This window comes from Condylura cristata, unplaced genomic scaffold (assembly GCF_000260355.1).
Source record: "Condylura cristata isolate star-nosed mole 26May11 unplaced genomic scaffold, ConCri1.0 scaffold00024, whole genome shotgun sequence".
Classification (NCBI taxonomy): domain Eukaryota; kingdom Metazoa; phylum Chordata; class Mammalia; order Eulipotyphla; family Talpidae; genus Condylura; species Condylura cristata.
The window spans coordinates 1,002,880-1,010,665 of record NW_004567125.1 but is presented as its reverse complement, the minus strand read 5'-3'; positions in this window follow the sequence as shown (position 1 = coordinate 1,010,665).

The following is a 7,786-nucleotide window of genomic DNA, read 5'->3' as shown; positions in this document are numbered from 1 at the left end:
GATATGGTGATGGGAAACCCGTGGGGATTACAATTGAGATGAAAAAAAAATGTGCAAAATGATGTAAAAATAAACTTTTTAATGAAACAAAACAAAACAAAACAAAAACAAAACAGAACCCAGAGAGAAGTGGGGTGAGGGGGTCTCCGAGGCACCCCAAGCTGAGCGAGGGGAGGAGGAGGAAGGAAACTAGGAGTAGAAGCAGCAGCACCCACAAAGTGTGACCATGCTGAGGAGCAACGTCCTAAGCCTGGCTGGAGCCTGGGGTGCCGGAGACTAAGGCGCAGAGGTGGGTGAGGTCTCAGGGAAGGACCCCAGCAGCAGGTCTCTACCCTGTAGGCTGGGGGGAGCCCATGGGCGCTTTGAGGTGAAAATCATAAGCTTATTTGGGTTTTGCAAAACAAACTGCAAGGATGACTGAGGCAGGGTGGGACTTGAAGGGTGGGCAGGGCTGTGCTTCACGGAGAAGAGGGTGCCCAGCTCTCTCACGCTGCCTGCAATCAGGGAAGCAGCTCTCTTACTGTCCCTTCCTGCCGCCCCCAGCTTCCTCAGGGGGAGAATGAGGCAGGGCGTGTCCAGTCCTTTCTGGAAGGTTCAGGAGGTTAATGAGTACAAAGCACGTAACTATTCAGAAGGATAAATTTCTGGGAAGAGAGGAACTTAGGCCTGGGCTGAGAGCCAAGGTCCGGTGGGTGACCAGCAACACCTCTGGTAACAGAGCCCAACTGCCAGGGGCCTGGGGCCATGGGTGGGGCCTCTGACCAGCCACCGGGCCCACCTAGCCTCCAAGGACACCAGAGACCCTGAGTGGAGACACCCCCTGCCTCAAGGGGGTAGAGACCCCTCTCTTCCCACCTAGGGCCTCCTCTCACCTGGGCTGTTGGGAGGGGGCTCTAAGGGTGGGGGGCGTGGGAGGGGAAGGTGTGGCCAGTGTGGCTAGGGTGTCCCCAGGTGAGCACGTGTATAGCCATGGGGAAGGTAAGAGCAGGTTTTGATCTCCATCTGGACCCTGGAGGGACGTCAGAGCTGTGTTAAGCCCCCAAAAGTTACAACTGCCCCCGTGCTGCAGCAGAGAGCTGGACCTTGAGCCTGCAGCTCCCAGCTCAGTCCCCAGGGTGGAGTCTGTTCTCCCTCACTCCACCTTTCTGTGCCCCTGGGCTGCTTGGCATCTGCCCCTTGGGACCACGGGTCCAGGCCGGTGGCTCTAACTGGCCGCCAGGTTGCCTCCCTGGGTAGCCTGCTGGACACTGGGGCAGGAACAACTTGACCACCACTCCTGCCTGGGGTAGAGTAGGGGTGAGCATGAGAGGACAGAGGGACAGTCTGTAAGGGCCAGAAGAGGGGCCCTGAACCCACAGCAAGAGTCCTGTGTCCTCTCAAGGAGGAGGTTTCCACCGGCGGGTCACTAGAGGTGGGAAGGGAGGTGGGGGGAGGGGTTGTGGGGCAGATGGCGGGGACAGGGGTTAGTGCCCGGAGAAGGGCTGGGAGCTGCCCTGCCTAGGAGTCATGGCTTCGGGGAGCTGAAGGGGAGGGGCACTGAAGCTCAGCAAGCGCCTTGCTAGGGGCCTGCAGGTAACAGCCCCACTGGCCGCTCGAGGTCCACCTTCAGCGGAGGGACATGGGCTGGCAGCTCCGGTGCACTGGGTCTACAGGAGCAGGGGAGGGGAGGGCCCCCGGTGGGGGGCCCTCCGGCTAGAGGCCTGGGCCACACTGTCCCCTTCACACTGGTGTTTTTTACTGTATGAGCCGTGTTTATTCAACAGGCCTGTTCCCAGCGCCCAGCCACGGTGGGAAGAGAGGCCCCCACCGAGGAGCGTGGGTGAGGGGAGTTGTCGCTGGCGGGGAGGCCCAGTCCCCCTGCACTATCCACACCTTGGCCCAGCTGCCCCTCCCTGGGCCTAGGACACAGTGTGGGTTAAGAAGAGATTCTGTGGGGTCCAGCAGGGAAGCGGGGACAGTCACACAGAAAACCCCAGACAGGAGAAGCAGAGACTCGGCAGGGATGGCGAGTCCTGCTGGGGGTAATAGGCAGGGACACCCCAGTGAGCTGAGGTCAGCGGCACCCAAAGGCCAGGGCCCCACATGCCCAGCCTGCACCGGGAGCCGTGGGAGTGGCGGGCAGCGGGGCTGCCGGCAGGCAGGCGCAGGGCGGCAGCCTGGACAGGAGCCTCTGCCTCCCGTTCCCCACACGCTGTGGGGCCATCCCTCACCCCCGGCTCCTGGCTCCTGTCAGCACAGGCGTGCCCTGTCACGGCTAGAGGGGGAAGCCGTGGCGCCAGAGCCACGGCAGGTTTACGGTCTGGCTGCTGCTCTGGCTGCACCCCAAGTCCCCGGCCCGGGAATCAGGGAGGCCCAGCAGAGCCTGCGTCTCCTCCAGACCGGGCTCTCTCTGCCAGGGGGTGCTCTGAGCACTGTGCCTGGCCCCTCTACCCCAACTTCCCAGCCTCTGCCCTTTGAGTCCAGCCTGGTGCCACCTCTTCCGGGAAGCCCACTGGAGCAGCTCAGCCCTAAATGGGCCGGGTGTGCGCTTGGCGCCTCCCAGAGACCAGGGCAGAGGCCTGGATCTAAGATTCTGGACCCCCAGCCTACTCCTGGCAGGCAGCACCTGGGACTCCTAGGACACTTGCTCTGCCAGGCCTCAGTTTCCCACTTTGGGAACTGGGACAGTAATTTTCACTCACGGGCTGGAACTGAGGAGTTAAGTAGCTGCAGCTCCTGGAGGCCTCAGAATGGGGCCTCTGTGCTCCCTCCTGGCAGCCACATTGATCCCGCGGGGATCCCCAGGCCTGCACGACGCCCCAGGGAACCTGTCACCGGCCTGTGTGGGCCTCTGACCACCTTGGCTTCTGCCAAGACCACTCTCAGCCACCTTGGGGTATGCAGAGGCACCTGCACCCCCTTCTCCCTGGGGAGAATTGGGAGGCAACATCCCCCTTTCCCTTGCCCCGGTATCAGTCTGTGGTCTGATATGGGGTTGTCCCCCATCTTAATTTTTTTCTCTTAGTGTCCCTGACTTTGTCCTCGTTTCCTTTTTCCTTCTCCCCGCTTCTTCTGACTCTTTCTCCACTTATTTTTATTTCTCTTTGTCCTCCCAGGAAGGCTGCGGGCCTCGCTAGTGGGTGACTTCGTAGCTCACGTAAGCAGAGCATTTCATGCTGGAGCTGAAGTGAGCATCCAGGGAGGGGACTGAGGCGTAGCCACACAGAGTGGGGCTCAGTCCCCGTCAACCCCACTTACCAAAGGGGCACGATGGGAGCACTCCCATCTCTATGAGGACGGAGAGAGTGTCAAAGGAAGCAGGTTGCCCATCTCTGCCCCGATGCCCCAAGCTCCCTGCCCCTTCCCTTCTCTGCCTGCCCTCTTCTAGCAATGCTTCACCTACTCACCCCCACTGTGTCTCCTGAAACCCACTCCTGGAGCCTGTGGCACCGGCGGGACAGGCTCCGGCAGCCAGGGGTTGGGGGTGGGGAAGGGTGGCACCAGAAAGCCTTCCCTCTGGGCAGGGCTAGTTTCGCCAGGAGGCCTGTGGGCACGGGACCTCCAGCTCATGAAAATGTCGAGGCCCGGCAGGGTAGGAGGTGGTAGGGCCGGTGAAGGCGTCTGCTCCAAGATATTAAACCCGCAAAATGTTTAAGAACAGTAAATATTTACTGAATGTCTTCTAAACGTGACAGTATGTCAGCTTCATCCATTGTTAAATATAGTATTTTAAAATGCATCACTGTGTGTGAACACAGTTTGTAAATCACATTTTGTCACTTTGGAAGAATCTCTAAGACTCCCAAGAATGCATGTTTGTAGAGAAATCAGAGCCAGCAGGAAATCAAATGTGTTACTTGTACCCAAATAGCTTCAAAAACTAAGATAGAAAATTCTTTTCATATATTTCGGCAGTCAAAAAATACATAACAAGTTGAATTATTTGCTTTTTTGGTGACAGTAAAAAAAAAAATGTAAGATGGACTATTTTAACCCTTTTTAAAAGTCCAAGTCAGTAATTATCTATGGGCCCAATGTCGCGCAACAGATGTCCAGAACTTTTTTATCTTGCAAAACCGAAGCTCCGTGCCCACGAAACCCCAGCTCCCGCCGCCCCCTTTCATGCCGCCTTCTGGCTACAAGCTTGACTTCTCCAGCTGTCAGCACGGGTTGCGGCCTCATGTGGTCTGCATGCCTTAGTCACTTACCTTAGGTCTTCAAGGCCCTCCATGACCAACGTGGGATAGCACGTCCTTCTTTCCTGAAGGCTGGAGAACATTCCACTGCACACGTAATGCATGTGCTTGGTCACCAGCGACCTTGCGTGACGTCTGGGTTGCACCTACCTCTGGGCTACCGGGAAGACCACTGCAGTGAGTCGGGTGTGCAAATACAGCTTCATCATCCTGCTTTTAGTTCTCCCGCACGTACCCTGAGAGGTGACATGCCGGATCCTATGGCAGATCGGTTTAGTTTGTTGAGGAATCTGGTATGGTGTCATTTTACTTTTCCAGTTTATGCGAAATAACAGAAACACAACACTAGTTCATTTGGGGTGTACAACCTAAAGGTTTGCTGTCTGCAAATGCTGGGGAGCAATCACCATAACAAGCTCAGGTCACATCCATAACCTCGTGTCGTTGCTAGCGTTTTCTTTAAGATCTGCTGTCTCGGGGCCTTTGAGACGTGGAGGACAGCATTGCTAACTAGTGTCCCTTTACCCTGCCTTGACACCGTACATTATGTCCCGGGACGGACTTCTCAATAGCAAGCAGTGGGTGCTTCTCACCACCTTCCATCCTCGCCCACCTCTCAGCTGAGGGCATCCGTGAATGTTTACTGGGCTTGGAGTGGGCCCTGGCTGACGCAGGTCCAGAAATAACCCTATGTTATTTACAGTCGACAAGCTCAGTAAAACTTCATTTTTCCATCATTCAGAGTATCTTGAGCAAACCCTATTTCTCATCTCAGTCAATGTGGCATCCTCCCTGTCCCTGACTCAAGAGGTCACCTTGATTCAAGGGGTCACCTTATCTACAGCCCTTTCCCTACCCCTGGCAGAGGCTGGAGGGTGGTCTTTCCCAGACACCCCGATATTCGAAGACCCAGATGCCTCTACACTCTTTCCTTTCAAACTTACTATTCTGCATCAGAATCGGGAGCCACCCCCTGTCCTATGTCAGTGCACTTTCCTGGGCCCTGGGAACATTCCACAAGTGTGTATTAAGGATTTAAAACTGTGTTTTGTGGCTATTTGGTACACAGAGGAACACATTCCAGGCTGGATTCATAGTCATTCTGTTCTTCTGATTCTAAAAATAATGAAAACAATTTGTGGCTCCCTAAAAATATGTGGGCAGAGACTCACTACTCATCTACCCACATGTGTCTGGGTGTTGGGAGGGGAGTTGGGGTGCTGGCGCTTCAAAGGGTCAGCCCACTGCCTCTCCAGCACCCCATGTCACAACATGCTCCAGCCCCTGCCCAGAACACCCAAGCTCTCCCCCAGCAGTTCTGGTGGCTGGTTCCTACTTCTCCAGCCTCCTACACCCTTGCCAATGTTTCTAGAACACTCTTCATCAGCCCGCAAACCACTGGGAGCATTGCTCTTCCACCTCAATGCCATCAGGCACACCTGTGCATCCTCTGGCCCTGGGAAGTGGCGTGTCCTCCCCAAAGAGCCCCCTCTCTCCTCTCTCCTCATTCCTTTCTCTCCTGTGACACTAAACCTCCATCGCGTCCCTTTATCTCTGGACCCTTGCAGCAGGGATGATGGCTGGTGTTCTCTGCATCCCAGTGCCCAGGATGGGGCCTGGCTGGCACACAGCAGGTCCTCAGTGAACGCTGAACACAGAGACGGGTAAGGAAGCAAATGAGTGAGGCACATAGGAAATGGGGGTGGTGGTCAATGCAGCAAAGAGGTCCCCCCTGCTGGCCCTGTGGTTGGAGCATCTGGACTGACGGTGCAGCTAGGGCTGAGCTCCCTGCCCAGGTCCGCTTGCTGACTCACCCTCTCCCCAGAGACTGGTTTCTGGGAACACACTGAAGGCCTGGCTGGCTTCCCTAGCTAAATCCTCCATGTTGATCATGTTCTTCCCCAGGAGTCCCCGAGCTCAGAGGCTGTGCTCCCAGACCACCAGCCAGGGCCAGGCAGTGCAGAGGGAAGGGCCTCTCATGTCGGCAGCGGCCAGAAGCTTCTGCCTAGAATGGTGGTCGGGAGGCAGAGTCTGAGAGCCACCTGGCAGCTCCTACGGGATCTCCTGAAGTAGGGAGCGCTGCAGGACGCGTCACGGGCATCTCAGGGAGGTGGGAGACTGCACAATTGCACAGGCTGTCATGAGAACCAAAGGAGGAAACCAGGGGCCAGGCGGCATCAAGGACCCCACAGGGGAGTGACATGGAGAAATTTAAGAGCCAGCAGGGCTGCTGTCACTCTTTGGGATGCATGGCCCCTGAACCCCTCCCTCTGCCAGAGCCCCCCTCCCTCTCTGCCAGGCTGACTGCTGGGGAGGGTCCTCCCGACACAGAGCTGCCACCGGCTTTTCGTGGTGAACGGGCACGTGGCAGTACAAAAGTCCAGTGGCCCCATCTGGCATCCAATGTTGGGCTCTGGGGCCAAGGTATCTCCTCAGCCACTTCTGGCATGTGATCTGGGGTATTGTCCCTGACTGCATGTGGCCTTTGAGCCTGGCTCTCTGACCCCCTCCCAGACAATATGTCCTACTCGCTAGGCTAATGAATCCCTCTCTGTGTAATGAGTCAAAGCTGGTGTCTGTTATTTGGGACCAGAAACCAGGAAAGTGCCGCCCAAGAAAACGAAGGGAATATAGACTCTGTCACTAGAGTCTGGTGTCCAGAAGGAAGGAGGGTTTGGTCTGGCATATCTCTCTGTGCAGTGTACAGCACTGTAGGCAGCCCTAGCCTAACTCTGGGGGCGACATTGAGGAGGGATCAGTGATAAACTGGAGGATCTCTAGGGGACAACTGGGGTTCAGCATTCATGGCAGGGGTGTTTAGGCTTGGAGCCGAGTAGGCTGAGGGTTCTTAGGTTGGTTTAGGCTGGGCCCTATGGACAGTTCATGTGGTGGCGTCCAAATCTTGCTAACAGCGGGAAGAGCTTGAGGATGGACAGAACTGCCTCTAAAGAGATAAGCTCCCAGCACTGGAGGAGAGCAAGCACTGCCCCTGAATCAGACAAAAGCAGCAACCTCCCTGGGCTCAGCCTTGGGCTATGCCTCCAGAGAAGGTGAAGGAGTTAAACTGCAGCAACACAGAGCACTAGACTTAGCAGAAGCCCTTCTGGTACCCACCCCCAGCCACACCTCAGTTACAGCCCACCATGTGAGGCCAGGCGGGGGAGTGAGCCCCTGACCTACCAAGGAGCCAAGGAAGCTTCTTTACACACCCCAGCTGGCTTGGCTAGAAACCCAGGGATAAGAGGAGGGGACCTGCCTGGGGTTGAGGACACCAGGGTGCAAACCTCAGTAACCAAGGGTGAGTGATAAGGGCCCTGGAACCATTATTCTCCCACTGATCACAGATTGGTAACAAAGACTGATACCAGGCGCCCGTGAGGACAGGCCTGTGTTGAGGCCATGTGCTCTGGAACAGCCACTGCAGCCGGAAAGTTGGCAGATCCTATGGGAGTCCCCAAGTAGGGCTGCTGGCACCACTTCCGCTCCTAGGAATGATCCGCAGCTACATTCAGTCACATGCAGAATGATGTTGCATGTTGTTTGTGAAAACAGGAAATGGCAACACCCTTCCAAGAGATGATGTACATCAGCAAAGGGAAAAACTGGAGGCT